At 41.7% G+C, this 21414-nt stretch overlaps 1 protein-coding gene across 3 annotated transcripts in view; it reads right to left on the minus strand.

The window, feature by feature from the left end:
- Window positions 1-15947: 15947 nt before the first annotated feature.
- The window catches only part of SOCS2 (suppressor of cytokine signaling 2), a 302697-nt gene continuing 297230 nt past the window's right edge, over window positions 15948-21414 (minus strand). The window contains exons 4-7 of one of the 3 annotated variants that reach the window (XR_012801697.1): window positions 20532-20697; window positions 19954-20169; window positions 18544-18657; window positions 15948-16935 (exon numbers count right to left, since the gene is read on the minus strand). The gene's annotated coding sequence lies outside the window, so the exon portion shown is untranslated. The remainder of the gene's footprint in view (window positions 16936-18543; window positions 18658-19953; window positions 20170-20531; window positions 20698-21414) is intronic. The other 2 variants (XR_012801699.1, XR_012801698.1) reach the window with 2 other exon arrangements.

The raw sequence follows: 21414 nt of genomic DNA on the forward strand, positions 1-21414 counted from the left end.
TAATGATCCCCATTTCTTTTTCTTGTGCCCCACCTGGCACACATCATGTCGGAGGATCCTGCGCAGAGAAGCAGCCTTAAAAAGTAGTAGTACGGCTGGAATTTCTGCACTTAAGCGCCAGAGTGACATGCAAGATCTCCAGGCACCCACCAGTTTCTGCAACCCTGAGTAGCTGCTCATTTTTGATGTCATAACTACACTTTCACAATTGCTTTATTAACCTTCAAGCTCTCTCAAATTTGCTTGAAAATGCACCATTTGCACACTCTTTTTTTCAAAATTTTCTCGGGAGGGAGAACCCCCCTTATGCTGGTCGGGCTCGCTCGCCACAGTGCACTCACCACCACTTTTACGCCGGCACTAGCCGTTAAAATTATGCCCCCCCCCCCCCTGAAAAAATTTCTGCGGACGCCCATGTATGGGTTACTGTTTAATTCTTATAGGGTGTGGTATATGTTGTGTGAGACTGTAGTGACACAACACAGTGGTAATGAATTATAACAAGCTTTGTATACTCATATAGCTATAATTTGTGGTGTTACATATCTCATATGAATCAGTACGGTGATTCTTAATCTCAGAATCACTCCATACACATATATACTTAAACAAACTATACCAACAGTGCGCAAACAAATAATAACTTTTATCTCTGTCCAGCCTCCCACTGGCCTGTAGATCCTGGTGTGATAGCACAATCGTTGGAGCTTATAAACTGTGTGTGTGTTGCAGGCCTGGTGCTTCACAAAGATGAAACTGTGATGGCAACAGTGCGAACGCTGCGCAAACAAGTAATAACTTTTATCTCTGTCCGGCCTCCCAATCATGGGATACTGGCTTGTAGATCCTTGTGTGCTAGCACAATCGCTGGAGCTCATAAACTGTGTGTGTGTTGCAGGCCTGGTGCTTCACAAAGATCAAGCTGGGATGGCAATATAACTGTAGTTTCTATCCTTTGTGGGTTAGCTCACCCACTCCAACCTGGTGTAATTCCTTGGCTCCCTAATTTCTCTCTGTAGTAGCCTCTATCTGCCTGCTTCCCTCTGCACTGTCAGGTCCTGGTCTCTGCTGGTCCCTGCTGCATGCACTGGTCCAGTTGGGCAACTCTCTCTCTCTGCAGTTTCCTCTCTCTTAGAGGTCCCACCATCTGGGTAGGATGGGCCTGCACACCTTCACTCCCTCAGCTCCCTTTCCAACTGTCCCCAACTGTCATTCCACTGGCTAACCACAGTTATATGGTCCAGTGGAATTTAATTCTTAAAGGGACCATGTCCTGTGCTGATAGCAGACACAGGGGTTACCTCTATATATAACAATACAGTGCTTAGGTTACAGAAACCGATTATTACATAAGTAATAAGTTGAGGCAAGTTTGCTGAATGTAACAATATTCATTTTGACAGGCTTGCTCCTCAATTTGAGCAACAAATGGTTATCTGTCTCTTGAAACCTCCCAAACATGAAGGGGTTGGCCTTATTGCATCCGTCTAATTGCAAGTGTTTTGAATATCTATACGCTATTCTTGAGAATCAATGTCATCCCATGATATCCTCATTTTTAATATAGCCCTCCAGCTAAGTGGGGACCTGTTTGTCACCTCTCTCTGTGATTGACAGGGGATATTTCAAGAATGTTAAGGTTTTCTTTGAGGCTGACAGACCATGATTGAGCTATTGTCTGCAGACTTCTAAACGTTATATATTTCACTTTTATTTATTTATTTATAAAATGTTTTACCAGAAAGAATACATTGAGTCACCTCTCGTTTTCAAGTATGTTCTGGGCACAGAGTTAAGATGACAAATAATACATGGTTACAAATACAGTTACATAAGTGAACAGTGTATACATTATACACAAGACATATACCACTTTAGTGAGCCATCAGTGATAGTCCCCCAATTAAGCGCTCTTTGTAGATCAGCACAGACACAGGAATTGCATTGAACTATCATAAAAACAATGATCGTATTTTAAACACAATTTCTAAACTTTAGGCCCTTGATTTAGCAACCGGCTACTGTGTACTACATACTTTCTCCATACCTATGTGTTAAGGAATGATGAAGGAACCTTCCGGTTTGGCCTGTCCAAACATACTCATGAGTTACTATACTGAGAACTCCTTATCAAGAGCATGCTTCCTCCTTTCCAATAGTGAGAACAATAAAGGGTCTTTATTACTGGTGCTTACTTAAATGGTATGTTCCTAACTGAAAATAAAAACGGTGACACGACACATCTTAATACACTTAGCTATACACAAAAACTTATTTACAGGACTCACAGTGAGGACCCCCAGTCAGAACTCTGAAGAACCTGCCTCTAGAACATAGGGTATGTAAAAAAGAATGGCGGGTGGGCACTGCTGACCTGGTAGTAAAGAACTAAACGCAATCTCTAAAAAAGTGAGGTTTATTCATCTGTTCACCTCATGTGAATAAACCTCACTTTTTTGGAGACTGTGTTTAGTTCCTTACTACCAGGTTAGCAGTGCCCGCCCTCCATTCTTTTTTACTTTCACTTTGTTATCCCAGCTGGAGCACGCTATGGGCTCAATATGATGCTGCTCTTCTTGATGTGAGTAATCCTTATTATTGGGCTTTTATAGACCCAGTGTGGTATACCAGGAATAGTTGGGGGTTGCGGGGCTGGGGAGTTCTTTCTCATCGGGCGGTTCTCGTTGCTGGGAGTGCTCCGGTAGGGATAGCTTCCCCCTTCCCTACTATATTCACCCTCTACCCGGTTACATAGCCACACGTGCATTGGGTTCCATATGCTCCATTTATGCTCATGGTTTATCACAGCATTGCCTTTGACAACCTGAATACTATATAAGTATTTTTAAAGATTCTTTTCTATCTTATCATACTTAGGAGCATCAGTTCTGGGTTTATTCCCCAATTTTTCCTTAGAACATAGGGTATATACCCTCTACACTCCCCTATAGTGACATCACAGGTCACAAAACATACAAGAGAGTGGCTATCCCTTCTGCATAGTCATCCTACATCACATGATGGGGAGGGGAGTAACCTGAGTGATTCCACACAGTTAACCCATTAAGACCATTAACCCCTTAACTGAAATAGTAGTTCCCAAAGAGGAGGCAACATTATACTGCTGCGGCCAAGTTTATTCGAGCATTTGCCCGTTCTTGGCCGCAGCAGTAGCCTGGCGCGCGCCCGAGAGTGACGGGCGCGCGCCGAAGCAGCGGAAGAGCGCCCTCCGATCGGGGCGCTCTCCCTACCGCTGCCGGGTCCGCCGGGTCCCCCGGAACCCCCTGCCGCTGTCCCGCGATCGCGGGACACCAGGGCTCCCTCGGGGAGCCCCTGGACGCGCGTGCAGGGGGCGCACGCTCCCGAAGACGCGTGACCGCGCGTCGAGGGGCGGCCACTAGCAAGCCGGGAAATCTCCCGGCTTGGGGTACCGGCCACACTCGAATAAAGTGTGTCGGTACTGTAATCCCATATGAAAGTGAAAACCCTGCAGCTTGTGGCCCCATAAGCATTAAATGCATTTGCAAACATAAACTGTGACATAACAGCATTTTGATATTGATACATGATCTGTGTGGGTTACAAAGCTGAACAATGCGTTTCAACCACCTCCAACTGTGAAGGGATCTGGAGCTTGGCCTTTTCTAACCAATTGTTTCTTAACTTTGGTATATTGTACTTCATTGTTCAGTATTCCTAATAGAGTATAGGCAAAAACACATTCATTTTGTAACATCAAAACAGCCTCCATAAAAACAAGAAAGGAGTTTTGAAGTACAGGGAACTGTGCTTCCTGTCTTGGAATTTTCTTTTATTATTATGTGCTCACGGATTTGTAAGGCATGCCTGTTAAATTTAAATCATGTTAGCACAATCATTTGGCTGATCCCACCTGGCCTGTGACAGCTGCGCACACATTACCCTCCCACGTTGCACGAGTCATTCCGCAGAGAGTGTTTAAGGTCAAATGAATTTAAAATATATATATATATTGGTGAAGATGACCTAGGCGCAATAGGGAAGAGAACAGGAATGTGAAAAAATATATAGATCCACACTATATTTGAACAATAATGAGGCACTTTAGTTGATGGGGATCCCGAAACACAATGTCACTATCCAACTGGGAAAGGGAATTGTAACTGCATTCATTGAGACTGTAGATAGTTTCACTATGGAAGGAATAATGAAGGTAATTAAGCCAATATATTAGGATGGGTAGTAGTCTTTTAAAAATCACATTTATTATAAAACTTCCTCAAGTACAGAAATAAAAAACATTAATGTTTAGTTGAGAGAGGATAACACTGAATAATATAGTTGGAATAAATGTCCCAATATGTATCCAAGCCTTTAAAAAGACTTTGAACAACCTGTTGGATCCGTAGGGAAAAGTTCCTATAGTATAGGATATAATTCACACAGAAATTACAATCGAAGTGCGTCTCCTTACCCCCCCGTGATGTTCTTCTGGGTGGTGGGAGATTTGTTTATTGTGATCTTCTGGTCAGCATTCAAACACTGCTGCGAGAGAGGGAGGGGAGAATATGGAGGGGGCGGGGGGGTAAGAAAGGACACTTGTGGGAAGGGAGGGAAGTAGCTCAACCTTTTCTCCTTCTCCGTGTCCTCTCGGTTCACTCACCCCTTCTCTTGTATCACTGCATATCACAGTTCTGAATCCCCAAACCGCAACTTGACCCTCTACCTCTGTCTCCTCCTTTCTTGCCGATTGGGCTTCCGTGAGTTCGGCGTCTCCGTGTATGCGGCTTGCTTCCTCCACACTCACCGCTTCCGCATCACGTGGGGGAGTCACTTCACGTCTCACGAGACGTTCCACTTAGAAACTGCACTGTGTGTTGTCCGATCACTACTGCAAATGGTAGCAGTCTAGTTGATTGTAAAGCAGATGCTCGGATCGGGGAAAAAAGACTTGCCAACGGTGTACCTCTCTTCAACTGAGTAACCCTACGCATTTCAACATATAATGTCTTCGTCAGGGGTTCAATGAAAGACTGACTCTCCCTATCTTTATATAGGCACCTCCTCTACAGTTCTAATCATCAACACATGATAATATTACTAATTGAAACATCAATTAAAACACTAAATGGACATGGTTTAGATAATATGGAGTACTGAAAAGTATATAGCTGAATCAATTCAAATATGGATATCTATTATTAGTATGAAATGTGGGAATCCCATCATTTGACCAAAATTAACCATATTAATTGGTATACAGTACCGACACACTTTATCCGAGTGTGGTCGGTACCGCAAGCCGGGAAATCTCCCGGCTTGCTAGTGGCCGCCCCTCGGCGTGCCGCGCGTCATAGACGCGCGGTCACGCGTCATCGGGAGCGTGCGCCCCCTGCACGCGCGTCCAGGGGCTCCCCGAGGGAGCCCTGGTGTCCCGCGATCGCGGGACAGCGGCAGGGGGTTCCGGGGGACCCGGCGGACCCGGCAGCGGTAGGGAGAGCGCCCCGATCGGAGGGCGCTCTTCCGCTGCTTCGGCGCGCGCCCGTCACTCTTGGGCGCGCGCCAGGCTACTGCTGCGGCAGAGAACGGGCAAATGCTCGAATAAACTCTGCCGCAGCAGTATAGCAGAATATATAAGAGTCTAGCATTGTTTCAATAACATTCAATTTACCTCAGTGCTATTGTTAATGTTGTATAACACACAAGAACATCTTAATAACAATATATAAATGTAAACCTTATTATAATCTTTGATGTTAAAATTAATCTATTTATGTCTTATAGATAGGAAATAAACTTGCATAATTAATTTGAACATTATTTTATATGCACATGGAGGTATATTGTCTGTAGTTGGTTAGATATGAAACGTTAGATAAGATCTTCATCTTTTAATTCAATTTGGATTTATTCATGTATATACACAACAATGAGGAAAAATCATTTAATATTTAACACCTACTATTTTATCATTCAAAAAAATACAACTTTGATTCATACATAAGATATAATCATAATAATTAAATAGAAAATAGTACATTGTATTAATGAGTGGTGACTGGCAATATTGGAAACATTAATTCAGAGAACTTACAATTTATAACTAATTATGGTAAACTAATATAATTATCCAAAATTTCATTACCATAATTTTCCTAAAAAATATTACTAGTATGCAGATATAGTTAATCAACATTCAATCAAAAATACAGTACAGGCAGTCCTCGTTTTACAACGCTTCGCTTTACAACGAATGGCTTATCCAACGCTATGCAATGCATACCTATGTTCATTTTTACAACGCCAAAATGGCTTATCCAGCACTCTTACAACGCTTTGCAAAGTTGTTTATGTGTATATAATATAAATATTATATAATATTATATTATATTATACTGTACTATATAATATATTATATGTTATATTATATATATAATACAGTATATACACTATATAATTTATGTGTGTGCTGCATATCTTATTGCCTGCATAAAATATTTTGTGTATTTTAGCATTAAAAATGCCTTCAGGAACGGAACCTTTCATTTAAACAGTGTTCCTATGGGAAAACATGTTTCGCTTTAAGACGTTTCGCTATCCAACGTCATTTTGAGTAACGCATTGTGTCGGATAACCGAGGACTGCCTGTATTTAAATAATAGTACCAACCCTTTAGAGTCAGAATATATATTGACTAAATATGTTTACTGTGAAAATGTCATAATTCTTAGAACTGATAAATACACAAACATACTCCAATTATGAGAAAGGAACTAATTCATACAATAGATGTTTGACTACATTTTATAATAGATAGAAACATATTAACATAGACTAATTCTTACAATATAGCAGAAAGAGGGGAACACATTGAAACATTAATACAAGAGCACATACTAGCCCTTATTAGGATAATGGGAAAGAGAAAGTAACTGAATCGCACAATATAATAACCACATTAGGTATTGGAAACCGCCCTATAAGGGTATATTGAATCTAGAGGAATATTCATGCAGTCTATTAAACCTTGCATGTAAAAAATTAAATCGTACACACGCTTGATAATGTGAGGATATATCCTACAACAATTAAATGTAGATGATAAGAAAGGACATATCACAGTTAATAATTGGCATAACAATAAATGGGAACATAATGAAAAGGGATCACAATAGGCAGAGCTACTCTCTCAGAAAAGAACCAAGATCTATATCGATGTTTAGCCCATTAGGGGTTAAGGTCTTGAGAGTATATATCCAATATGTTTCTCTTTTTGAGATTTGATTGACCTTATTCCCCCCTCTCCAACTATATGACAATTTTTCAATCCCCATAAATTTCAACCCTTGTGGGTTCTGAGCATGATGGTCTTTGAAATGCTTGGAGACGCTGTGCTGAGTGAGACCCTTTTCAATATTGACAATGTGCTCTGCTATATGTAGTTTTAGTTTACGGGTTGTTCTTCCCACATATTGTTTGTGACAGGGACATTGTAATACTTAAATAACATGATCGGAATTGCAATCAATGAGGTTGTCAATTTCATAGATTTCATGTGTTATTGTGGACTGGATAGATTTAAATGTTTTTGTTGTATTACAGCTTAACTTACACCCTTTACACCTCAAACATTTAAAAAAAACCTTGAGATATATCTTGTTTTTTTATTATCTCTTTTTTTAGACAGCTTGGAGCTATTCTTTGCTTTAAATTGGGAGCTTTTGTAAAGATAATTGTTGGTCTTTTAGGTATAATCTGTTGGAGTATGGGATCTTTAAGTAAAATATCCCAATGTTTATTAACTATTCTCTTTATTTGTTTTGAAGAGCTGTTAAATTGGGTGATAAATGATATTGATATTGTATCTGTATTTTTATTATGAATATTGACTTTTTCTTTATGTGTAATTAGAGTCGATCTATCCATTCCCAAGACTTTTTCATATGCCCTGTCTACTGTAGATGGTTTATATTTTCTTTCTATGAATTTTTCCGTCATATTTTTTGCCTGATCTTGAAAAACAACTTCTGGTGTACAGTTTCGCTTGAGTTTTTGTAATTGTCCCAACGGAATATTTTCCAACCAATTTTCTAAGTGTCCCCTATCTGCCTCTAGAAAGTTATTGCAGTCTACTGGTTTGATATAAGTTTTAGTTTCCAAACGACCTTCCATTATATAAATATATAGATCCAAGAATGAAATACCTTGGGTACTGTACTGTGTAGTAAATTTAAGATTATAAGGATTATTGTCCAAACTTGAAAGAAACATATTCAATCGTTCCACACTTCATCCCCAGACAAAAAGAATATCATCTACAGTATATATCTGTGCCACTGTACCAGGTCTGCGCCGAAACCATGCCCCGACCAAACATATTCATCTTCCCATTTACCCATGAATATATTTGCATAGTTCGGCGTAAACCTGGGACCCATGACAGTCCCCCTCGTCTGTAGAAAATATTGTTCTCCAAACCAAAAATAGTTATGTGACATTATAAACTGTATGCTGTCAATAATAAATTGAATTTGTTTCTTATCTAAATCACCTGACTTCGTAAGATTTTTTAGTACCGCTTGACATCCTTTTTTGTGGTCAATTACCGTATATAAAGACGAAACGTCACATGTACCTAAAATATAATTAGTTTCCCATTTTAGTTTGTCCAATATATTTAATACTTGAATTGTATCTTTCAGATATGACCGAAGTTGTATCACTGGATCTTTAAGGAATTGGTCTATATAACCTGATAGATTTGCTGTTAAAGATTTAATTCCTGAAACTATTGGTCTTCCGGGAGGGTGCAGAGCATTCTTATGTACTTTGGGTAGATAATAAAATATAGGTATTTTTGGTGTCTCTATATTTAGATACTCCCATTCTGTTTTATTAAGTATTCCTTCATTTAATCCTCTGTTTAATAACTCTACAAGTGATTTTTGAAAGGAGTTTGTAGGATTACTCTCTAATTTCACATATGTTTGAACATCATTCAATAACCTCAAAGCTTACGTGTTATAATCTGATCTATTCAAGATCACTACCCCCCTCTTTATCTGCAGATTTTATTACAATGTTTTCCATCTCAGATAACTCTAGTATTGCTGTAATTTCTGTTTTTGTCAAGTTCTTAGAATGTTTTTTTGTATTTAATTTTTCAATGTCCTCTTGAACCAATTTACTAAAAGTGTCAATATGACTACTTTTTAAGTAGCTTGGGTAGAAGACTGAATTATTTCTACAAGTTGTGTGTTTATAATTAGTACCAGTTGTGCCCAATGGATCTACTCTCTCATATGAAACATTTTGTTTGAAAAAATATTTTTTCAACGTTATATTTCTGGCAAATTTGCCAATGTCAATGTAAGTGTTAAATGTATTCACTTTATTAGTGGGTGCAAAGGCTAAGCCTCTCTTCAAAACTTCATTTTGGCCTGGGGTCAACACCACATCACTCAGGTTAAAGATCCCTTTATCTGCTGTCACTGATCTGTCTGTTGTTTTTTGTAGGTTTGTATTCCTCCTCTTTTTCCTCTTTTTGTGGGCTTTCTCTGCCCCTCTTCTTTGGTGTATTGGTTTTGTGTGCCTCCAGTTCCTTTTTCCCACTTCTCCCTATTTCCCCTTTTTTCTCCTTCTCTCTCTTCTCTAAAAAAGAAGAGGTAGAGGGTTGGATTTCTCCAAACACATCGTCCTTATCATTTGTTGTATTTTGATGTGTTGGTTTCTGGGAATCTTTTCTCCCATGACCCTTCCAACTATTTTGTCTACTCCTATAACCCTTTGATTCATATCTGTCTCTATCATTAGTATACTGTATCTTTTTTGGTATTCCCTTGGATGTTGGTAATGTTTTTTGGGATTGAAATACTTGGTCTGGTTTACATTTTGATGTCCTGGGGTGATATTTGAGGGATTAGTATCCTCTATCTCTCTTGTTTCTGTTCTCATTTTTTTCCCAATTTCTATAGGTATTGGTCTCATAATCCTCTTTATCCCTTTTGAATTTTTTCTGTTTTGACGATATTGTCTCTTTTTCTACTTTATCAGTTCTTATTTGAACTTTTTTCTCAATTTCTTTGAATCCCTCCATATCTTGTACATTTTCTAATTTTTCTTGTATCGTATTGATGTCTACATCTAGTATTTTAAGACTTATTTTTCTGTGTTCAATCAATAATTTTATTAAATCAAATGATGCTTGGTCCAATATTTTAATCCAGTTTTCCATAAAGGCAGGATCTCCAAGGTCCAAAGTTGGATCCTCAAAGATCCTCACACCCCTTGGAATTCTGTTACAAGCTTGATATTGCTCCAATGTAAAAATTTCCCATTCAATTTTAATTTCCTTAATAAGTAGTTTTCCTAAAGTGATAAATTGTGTTTCTAAATCCTCCTCCTCTACTGTGCTCTCTAATCTGATATTATCAGAAAATATACTACTCAAATTGAGACCTCTATTACTTCTCATATAGAATATGGAATCTTGTGAAAGAGGCGCAGTGGCCATTTTAATAGATATATAATTTAGTGCTGCTTTACTGTCGAGAGTGAGTGTATAGAAACTTTCCCAGTTGGATATAGTGACATTGTGTTTCGGGATCCCCATCAACTAAAGTGCCTGATTATTGTTCAAATATAGTGTGGGTCTATATATTTTTTCACATTCCTGTTCTCTTCCCTATTGCACCTAGGTCATCTTCACCAATTTCTCCTTCTCAGCGGTGGTGGGGTTGTGGACCTAATTGGCAGCATCTGAGATTGGGACAGGTAGTCACTGGTAGCACCTCCTCCAGAATTATATATTGTGTTATTAATCACTTTATATTGTGTTGATATTTAATTTTGATGCGCTATTGTTTTTTCTTTTCTATACACTCCCACTTCACAGTACAGCAGCCCTAAATTATATATCTATTAAAATGGCCACTGCGCCTCTTTCACAAGATTCCATATTCTATATGAGAAGTAATAGAGGTCTCAATTTGAGTAGTATATTTTCTGATAATATCAGATTAGAGAGCACAGTAGAGGAGGAGGATTTAGAAACACTTTAGAAAAACTACTTATTAAGGAAATTAAAATTGAATGGGAAATTTTTACATTGGAGCAATATCAAGCTTGTAACAGAATTCCAAGGGGTGTGAGGATCTTTAAGGATCCAACTTTGTACCTTGGAGATCCTGCCTTTATGGAAAACTGGATTAAAATATTGGACCAAGCATCATTTGATCTAATGAAATTGTTGATTGAACACAGAAAAATAAGTCTTAAAACACTAGATGTAGACATCAATACGATACAAGAAAAATTAGAAAATCTACAAAATATGGAGGGATTCAAAGAAATTGAGAAAAAAGTTAAAATAAGAACTGATAAAGTAGATAAAGAGACAATATTGTCGAAACAGGAAAAATTCTAAAGGGATAAAGAGGATTATTAGACCAATACCTATAGAAATTGGGGAAAAAATGAGAACAGAAACAAGAGAGATAGAGGATACTAATCCCTCAAATATCACCCCAGGACATCAAAATGTAAACCAGACCAAGTATTTCAATCCCAAAAAACATATACTAATGATAGAGACAGATATGAATCAAGGGGTTATAGGAGTAGACAAAATAGTTGGAAGGGTCATGGGAGAAAGGACGATGTGTTTGGAGAAATCCAACCCTCTACTGTACCTCTTCTTTTTTAGAGAAGAGAGAGAAGGAGAAAAAAGGGGAAATAGGGAGAAGTGGGAAAAAGTAACTGGAGGCACACAAAACCAATACACCAAAGAAGAGGGGCAGAGAAAGCCCACAAAAGAGGAGGAATACAAACCTACAAAAAAACAACAGACAGATCAGTGACAGCAGATAAAGGGATCTTTAACCTGAGTGATGTGGTGTTGACCCCATGCCAAAATGAAGTTTTGAAGAGAGGCTTAGCCTTTGCACCCACTAATAAAGTGAATACATTTAACACTTACATTGACATTGGCAAATTTGCCAGAAATCTAACGTTGAAAAAATATTTTTTCAAACAAAATGTTTCATACGAGAGTAGATCCATTGAGCACAACTGGTACTAATTATAAACACACAACTTGTAGAAATAATTCAGTCTTCTACCCAAGCTACTTAAAAAGTCAGCTACCGGTTATTTACCGCATATTATTGCCATCTCAGGAGGACATCCCAGGATATATATGTATCACAAACAGACTGTATTAACCCTCAAGGGACAATCCTCATTCATGTGGGTTACAGCTTCCACCTATTTTTAAATTGTTATATTACTCTAATCTCTTGAATTTCCTATAGATGTTATTGGTCTATTTATGTCTGATTTTTATTACAATTTTGATATACTTAGGCTAAAGGGATTGTGCGCTCTTCTTTTTCTGCTATTCACATGACATTGAGATTGGTTCATCTCTATTAGAGCTGCCGATTCTCTTTGCCTAATTATATTTGTCCATACCCCTGCCTTAGCCCCATACATATATTGTAACACTCATTTTTTGCTGTTTTGTGCACTTATTAATTTATGGTGCTCTGGTTTTATTTGTTGTTATATATATATATATATATAGTGTTCGACAATTGTATACATTTACAAGCCCGGGGCGGGTGGATTTAACCCCCAGGCGAGTAAACATTGGCCCAAGCAGCACACGTGTTTTATTTTTAAATTTCCCCCGTTCGCGCTGAAAATTTCCCATGCTCGCGCTGAAAAAAAAAACTCCCTACCTGACAGCTGATTGGCGCGCGCTCCCAAGCTTTGTGGGCGCGCGGCCAGGCTCTATATGAGCCCTCCCCCAACGAGCAGCCATTCGTTCCGGCCGGAGCTCTTGGAGAGTAAGTAAGTACTCTCCAATCCTCCGTCTTGCGGCCCCGCTGCTGCTTCCCTGCAAGCCCCCTTACTCCTTCCCTGCAAGCCCCCTTACTCTCCTTCCCTGCAAGCCCCCTTACTTCCCTTCCCTGCAAGCCCCCTTACTCCTTCCCTGCAAGCCCCCTTACTCCTTCCCTGCAAGCCCCCTTACTCTCCTTCCGTGCAAGCCCCCTTACTCCCCTTCCCTGCAAGCCCCCTTACTCCTTCCCTGCAAGCCCCCTTACTCCTTCCCTGCAAGCCCCCTTACTCCCCTTCCCTGCAAGCCCCCTTACTCCTTCCCTGCAAGCCCCCTTACTCCCATTCCCTGCAAGCCCCCTTACTCCTTCCCTGCAAGCCCCCTTACTCCCCGTGCGAGGCAGGTGTTTCCACTTCCCCCTTCTCTCCCTGTCCCCACTTAACTTGGCTAGGAGATTGCAGTGGGGGTGTCCCCCCCTTTTCGGCCTGTCCCGGCGTCCCGCGCGGGGCTGCAGATTGCAGTGGGGGTGTCCCCCCCCTTCTCGGCCTGTCACGGCGTCCTGCGCGGGGCTGCAGATTGCAGTGGGGGTGTCCCCCCTTCTTGCCCTGTCCCGGCTTCCCGCGCGGGGCAGGAGATTGTAGTGGGGGTGTCCCCCCTTCTCACCCTGTCCTGGCATCTCCGGGCTGGAGATGGTCACGGGGGGAGGGGGACTAGGAGGGGAAGGGGGGTGTCGAGCAGGGCCGTGGTGGTGCTCGGTCCCGCTGCCTTTCCTCTTCCCCCTGTCGTGTGTGTGTGTGTGTATTCATGTATGTATGTATATATGTGGGAGTGTGTATTCATGTGTGTGTGTGTATATATGTGGGAGTGTGTGTATATATGTGGGAGTGTGTGTATATATGTGGGAGTGTGTGTATATATGTGGGAGTGTGTGTATATATGTGGGAGTGTGTATATATATATATGTGGGAGTGTGTGTATATATATATATATGTGAGAGTGTGTGTATATATATGTGGGAGTGTGTGTGTGTATATATATGTGGGAGTGTGTGTATATATATGTGGGAGTGTGTGTATATATATGTGGGAGTGTGTGTATAAATATGTGGGAGTGTGTATATATATATATATATGTGGGAGTGTGTGTATATATATATATATATATATATATATATATATATATATATGTGGGAGTGTGTGTGTGTATATATATATATATATGTGGGAGTGTGTGTGTATATATGTGGGAGTGTGTGTGTGTGTGTATATGGGAGAATGTGTTTGTGTGTATAGGAGTATGTGTGTGACACAAGAGGTACCACCCCCCCCAGTCAGTCACCCCTGCCCCGGTCAGTCAGTCACCCCTGCCCCGGTCAGTCAGTCACCCCTGTCCCTCTCTCTGGTCTCCCCCCATCTCCCCTCTCTCTGGTCTCCCTCTCCCCCCTCTATCTGGTCTCCCCCCTCTCTCTGGTCTCCCCTCTCTCTGGTCTCCCCTCTCTCTGGTCTCCCCTCTCTCTGGTTCCCCTCTCTCTGGTCTCCCCCGTCTCCCCTCCCTCCTCTCTCTTTTTCTCTCTCCCTCCTCTGTCTCTTTTTTCTCTCTCCTCTCTCTGTTTCTTCTCTCTCTCTCCTCTCTCTCTCTCCTCTCTGTTTCTTCTCTCTCTCTCTCTCCTCTCTGTTTCTTCTCTCTCTCTCTCTCTCTCTCTTCCTCTCTCTCTCTCTCTCTCTTCCTCTCTCTCCCTCCCTCTCTCTTCCTCCCTCTCTCTATCTTCCTCTCTCTCTCTTCTTCTCTCTCTCTCTCTTCCTCTCTCCCTCCCTCTCTCTCCCTCCCTCTCTCTTCCTCCCTCTCTCTCTTCCTCTCTCTCTTCCTCTCTCTCTCTTCCTCTCTCTCTCTTCCTCTCTCTCCCTCCCTCCCTCTCCCCCTCCCTCCCTCTCCCTCTCCCTCCCTCTCCCTCCCTCTCTATCTGGATATCTTATTTACCCTATATATCTTAACTGTCCTATACTACACCAAAATAACTTATACTGCTTTCTTCCAGATCTGACTCAAGCTTCACACAGAAGACATTGGAATCCCCCCTAACCCAGAAGACAGGTAGGGAACACCTCCCCTCCAACGTATAACATTGCAAGAATGAGGTACCTGGACATTGAGGGACTGCGGATCAGGTAAGATCCCAGGCGGGATTGCTGCTTTAGATATTGTGAAGCGGGGACGTCCAGACACTGGTTAAGGGGTTCAGAAAACTAGTCATTCACTTGTGGCTTTTATTTCTAGATCCGACATTTACACACACACACACACACACGTAACAAGGACTAATTGTAGTATAATGTAATAAATACATTCGTCAAAAACGAATGTTGTTCTGACTAGGAATTTATTAAATGTATTTTATTTATATATTTTATTTTAAAGCGGGGTTGGGGGCGGGACTAGGGGCGGTGTTGGGGGCGGGACTAGGGGCAGGGTTGGGGGCGGGACTAGGTGGCGAGTAGATTTTTTGGTTGAGCGAGTAGATTTTTGGGTGATTTGTCGAACACTGTATATATATATATCTATATATATATATATATATCTATATATATATATATATATATAGATATATATATATAACATTTTCTGTTAGACAATTTATTTAGCCAATTGAAGCATAACATTACTATTTGCATTTGAATCCTGAAAAGAATGTGATCTATTTTGATACAGTACAGTAGGTCTCATTAATTGTCATATCAAAAAAGCAGACTGGAATTTGCAAAACAGTCCTGGAATTGATACTAGAGAAAAGCTATTTGCTGACAGAATTACAGTACAGCAATGTGGATTTTTTGCTTTCGCAGAAACCCAGAAGTCTTTTAATTGAGTTTCGTGGAAATGTGAATTGCAGGTTCTTTATCTAGTATAGAGCAATTTCTCTAACACTGGGAAAATACATTTGCAGTATGATGATAATAAAAGTAAAACTTGATGAATGTACTTGAGCTGCACAAAAAAATTCTCAGACCTACTCCATACTGCAGATTTTTCATACATTCTGGAAAAGAATTCAGCCGTTTACTTAGCTACTGAAAGTCATGTTTTTACACAGCTTTATTATATGTACCTACAGTAAATCAATACATATTCCAAGATAACTGGTTTCACCAAGACCTGATGGCAGCTCTTCTTTTATATAGAAAGATTTCCATTGATTCCCTACTGGTCGTGAAATTATAAAACCATGTTGTGCTGCTAATCAAAAGCCAGTTGGTCATTCTCCATAGACCACTTAAGCCCTGATCCACAACAGGGTGCTAAGCTTTAGCATGCCTTTACTACCATTCATATAAATGTGAGTAACGGTGTGCTAAAGCTTAGCACATTATTGTGGATCTGGGCATTATTGAGCCATTTTACCGGTATTAGCATGTGTCCATGCAAAGTTGTGAAAAATGGCCCATCTACACACAACTGTTATTCTACCCAGCTGTTGATTTCCCTGTTTCTCACATTGTGCTACTTTGAAACCACAAAAATTTGATCATTTAACTTGTTATATACATGCTGTGATGGTAGGGGCAATGTGGCTCGCATATTAAAGATTAAGCCCTGCCATTGCCCCTATCCGTCTAGATGGATACACAGGATTTCCCCTATATATCCATCTTATTCCAGTTCAAATTATCATAAAGTACTGTAAAATGTATATGTAACACTTTATTGAATGTAACATGTTATCATGTGCTTCTGTATCTCTTTTGTGTGCCGGCTGGTAATTCACTTACCCAGCCTGTATACAAAGGAATCCGGGTTTGTGTTAAACAAAGGGGGGGGGGGGGGGTGCAGTGCTTGGGAACATTGTGAGAGTGGGGATGGGTGCCACTCATGTGTGGGAGACATTTTCATGAAGAGTAGAGCCTTTATTCATCCTAGACATTGAGGCACCTATCTCTGTGTGAGATATCCAACCGGCTGTGTGAACTGTTGTTGGGTATGAGCCTCATAGGCGCTGTTTCCATTGGCAGTTTGAAATCCCCACTCCTGTGGGCTGTCCTAATGCAGTCGAGCCCTTGCTCTTAGATTGGCCAGCATGTAGCATCCGCACTGTGATTTGTCGGCACCTCGTCCTCCATTCTTTTCTATGGGGGCGGGAAGGGAAAAGTATGTAAAGGGTAGCCAATTTGAGCTCCACAGTCATTCCTGGAGTTAGCGTGGAAGAGGTGTGCTCCGAGGTTTTGCCATAGACACCTTGGAATGAGGATCGGTGCCAATCCGAGTGGGAGATTTGAGAGTGAGTGTGTGTCTGTCTCCATTCTCTGAGGAGAAAGGAGGACTGTGAGTCTTCCCTATTGCGCGTCAAGCATGCCACTCTAGGCCGGCTGGCTTAGAACCTATACAGACAGAATGCCCCAAGAGACTGGGCAAGCACCATCCAGAAGTCCTGGACTGCAGAGGAGTATGCTGTACGGAGAAGTATGATGATGAGGAAAGAAAATAAAGCTGATTGTTCACCTTATTCTGCCTGGGTGTCAGTTACTGGGCAGGAGGTAGAATGACTGCAATTATGGGAGCTGATATCCTTAACCAGGGATCCTATCATGGCTAGAGGCACTGTACCATGAGTGAGTAACCCAAGAACTACCCTAAAGCCTGTCCCATTACCTATAGCATCGTGCAGCTCAGCTTCTCCTGACATCATAGGTAGGCTTCAGCACCACAGAGAAGCAGTAACCAGTGTAATTTCCCAGAGGAGGGGGGAAACAGGGTTACATACACTTTCAGTGTGATCTGAACCCAGACCACAGACAGTCAGAGCTGCACAGTGTGCAGCTGTATCCCTAATGCTTACTCAGCTAATGGGGCAGTGTCCCTACCTAAGGGCCTGTCCCTGTAGCAACCACAAGCTTGCACAGGAGTCGGTGCCTAGCTAGGGCCTATCAGGGGAGTCTCTGGCCCAGTTCTGACTGACTGCTCCAAGTGCGCAAATTGTATCTATATCTGTGGTGCAAGGAATCTCAGTGCCCAATTAGCTGATGGCCGGCATGTGATCTAGCAGCCCTGGGGCTGCTGGGACTTGTAGTTCCCTATGCAGAGCTCTGAGAGTAAAGGCCGCTGTTGTCTCCCTCTACTGCGCATGTCCGCATGTGTAATGGCCTCCACGATCTCTTGCGCATGCGCGAACCTCTGCACAGGCACGTGCAGCCCTAACATGGCGGCGCGCTGCTACAGGTGCCGCCGCAAAGCTCCGGTGACCCGGTCGCCCTAGCGGCAGTCTCTCCTTCTTCCTAGCTGCCTAGCACCTCGCCACCCACTCCGGAGTCAAGGGGGGGTTCCCGACCGCAGCCGCCTCTGCCTCCCCCTGCCCCGCACACGCATCGGAGGTAAGGGGGGGGGGGGCTGGGGCAGGTGGACATAGCTACATCAGGTAGCTAGTTGCGGTCAGGAAAATTGAGTTTTAGCTTTGGTTGCAATACTCCGCAGAAAGGATAGAAGGCACAAGTGTGCTAGTGTGTCCTCGAAATCTGAATGCAATGTAATCTTTCCATATTCCAGTTTATTTTCTATGATTCGATATGATATATTTAATGTATTTTACATTTAACTCACGTTTCGGCAGAATAGTCCTGCCTTTGTCAAGGTGAGAGCCCTCACCTTGACAAAGGCAGTGCTATTCCGCCAAAACATTGGTTTCATTGCACAATAAATATCTTTTGATTAAGCTCATGTGCCTGCATCTCCCTGTTTACCTGTTGCAAGTTCTGGGATCCGTGGACTCTCTTTGTGGTAAAGTGCTCCGGCAGCTTTCGGCAGCAATGGAGATAAGGGTACCATGTGCAGAAGCAGGTATCTTGCCCCAAAAGCTGTGAATAGTTTGTTGTTACTCGTATTTTGCATAACTGCTAATCTGTATATCATCTTAAGTACAGTATGTTTCTGTTGAACTACCAGAGCAGCTTTATCAGTTCTGACTTATCCCTTTCCTCATTTTCAGAGCTAACTGTTCCTTCCTTAGTCTATATACCCTCACTATCCTAACACGGATAGCCTGTCGGTGTCTAGGGCCTGAGAAACAGTAGGAAAAAGCAGGCACTAATAACACAGGAAACAAAAAAATAAAATAAATGGAGGATATCCAAGGGAGCGTGTGCCCATTAAAAGGTGAATTTAATGGAATCTACAAAAATAACAGCAACATTTCGGGGTACAGGGCCCCCCACCAACGAGTTTCGAGCACAAGCTCTTTTTCAAGGTGAAATTTTGAACTTTTTATTGTGGTTTCTTTTAAGTACCATATTATAGGCTTTTTTTCTGAGCACCACACATTTGCTTTTCTTTGGTGTCTAGGGCCTACCATACTATCCCTCTCTCTTCCTCCTGTTTCCATTTCTCTGTGTGCTCACCAAAAACCTGCTTTTATTAAACAGAACATTTTCATTTACCTCTTCTTTATTTATTTAAATTTTTAGATTGTTATGTATGACTGCTAACTCCAACTATACACCAACACTTAACCACCTACTCTTGCTAAGTTAAACTAGACCTTGGGGTAGGTCCTGCCGTGCTGCACTCTAAACACCTCTTTCCTTCAGCACTTCGCTGATTTAGTGTTCATTAATGGATTCCAGAGACATCACCACAGCCGAGATAATAGAACAGCATGAGACACCGTTTATAATTATTAAATGAACATTCCATGCAATTCAATAAAACAATAGTATAAGGTCATAACACACCGTTGTCCCCCATATCCGCATTTGTTCCCAACAATTCCCTTTGTTCCCCTCTAATGTTGTCAGTTTCGGGTGCTCAGTAGCCATGCTTTGCGAATTACCTAAGTAGTTGGGCAAATAACGTTGTGGGCATTCTAAGGCTACTCAGAATAAATCCAAGAGATGTGCACAACAGGAATAACCCTCCATTCGTCCGCTGTTCTCCCCCGGTCCCATCTGCTCCCTCCGCTCACACACGACTCTCCAATCCTAACTCTCTGGGGGTCGATGCTCTTCTGTGGCTGAAACCGAAGCCCCCATTCTGAGGTAGGAGGAAATTGCCCCCCTGCGTCTATGGACTTTGCCACCTGGGCAGACACGCTCTGTTGGGCCGCACTCCTCCCCTTTCAATCCCCGCTTCTGCCCCCTTTCCCATACAGATCGCACCAACATGCTCCATGCAGTGATTCCTCCTTCTGGGCCTCTGTAGATCACTGGATCCTCTGGGCTCCCCGTCGCCATCCAGCCGCCGGTCCTATTCCGCAGCACGGCTCTCTCCCGTCAAGCTGAAGCCTCCATGACCTGCAAGAAAACGCTGGAGCCATGGGGGAGTCTGTGGTGTTGAAATAAAAAATCTCTGTCCCGGGTTTCTCCCCTTGTGTCCTAGGCAATGTGGAGAGAAACCGTACTTGTTACACATGCTGTGGTCTTGCCCTCAGATAGCACCAATATGGGAGCACATTCGAAAGTGGCTACAGAGGATGTTGGGCCTCATAATCCTGATGGACCACTAGACCATTCTATTGAATAAACCAGCGCAAGAATTAGCCAGAGTAGAAAACAAATTAGTTGCACATTTTGCAACAGCAACGAGGTGCGAGATCGCAGCATTATGGAAACAAAATACAATTCCATCCATTGATAAGATTCGGAATAGAATTTGGTTTGTTTGCCAGATGGAAAAGTTAATGCGTTAACTTAAAATGTTAACGACATTGGCCCAAATTTCAAAAAGGTTTGGTTACCATGGCTGGCACAGACGGACATCCCAGGGGTGAGCAGTGCCACTGCTTTGTTGTGATAGAGCTAGGTGCGTTCTCCTTCGACAGACGGCAAGCCACATTGGGGCAGAAAATTGGATTAAGGCTATAAGCAGGGAAAGCTGTAGACGGAGGCACCTTAACCGGGACTCTGGAAAGAAAATGCTTAAAACTGAAATATATCTATGGAACGTGGAGAAGGCGGCCCTGGAAACGACCTAACATCACAGAGGATGAGAAACAAAACGTAACTTATTACAGATTCTTGAAGCATGGACAAGATTTCCTTTTAGTTTTAACTCTTACGATACTTAATATTAATGAAAAATTCATTTGAATTTTTACGTTTCTCCACCAAAACACCAACAAGATTTTTAGAGTAACCTGAAAAAAAACGAAATCACAAAATACAACATTTCTTTCACATAAACCAGTTTCACATTTGACATATTAATTTATACGGTTAACACTTTATTTAACTGTGAGGAGAACCTGGAAATTAAACCAACTTTATCTGATGTCCTGGAAATTCCATAGGAAGAAAACAAAGAGTTAACATAATGGAAAGGAAATAAATATTGGGAGAAGGCTTGGCTCAGTGAGTAAAGACACTGGGGCCTATTCACTAAGCTCCGTTAAGTGGCTTTAAGAGCGCAAAGTACCCTTTAAGCCCGATAAGGCTGCAGTGAGATTTACTAATCAGTGATAACTGTGCTTTATTGCTCTTAAAAGGTAATTTTTTTGCCCTCGGCACAAAATGCGCACGATCAGCCTATTGCGCTGGTTTTTGCCAGTACTACCGATTCACTAAGCAGCGCTAAGTGAATCGGCCTTAAAAAATGCGCCAAACAAACGCGCCAGCAAAAGG

The sequence above is a fragment of the Ascaphus truei genome, chromosome 5 (genome assembly GCF_040206685.1).
Source record: "Ascaphus truei isolate aAscTru1 chromosome 5, aAscTru1.hap1, whole genome shotgun sequence".
NCBI lineage: Eukaryota > Metazoa > Chordata > Amphibia > Anura > Ascaphidae > Ascaphus > Ascaphus truei.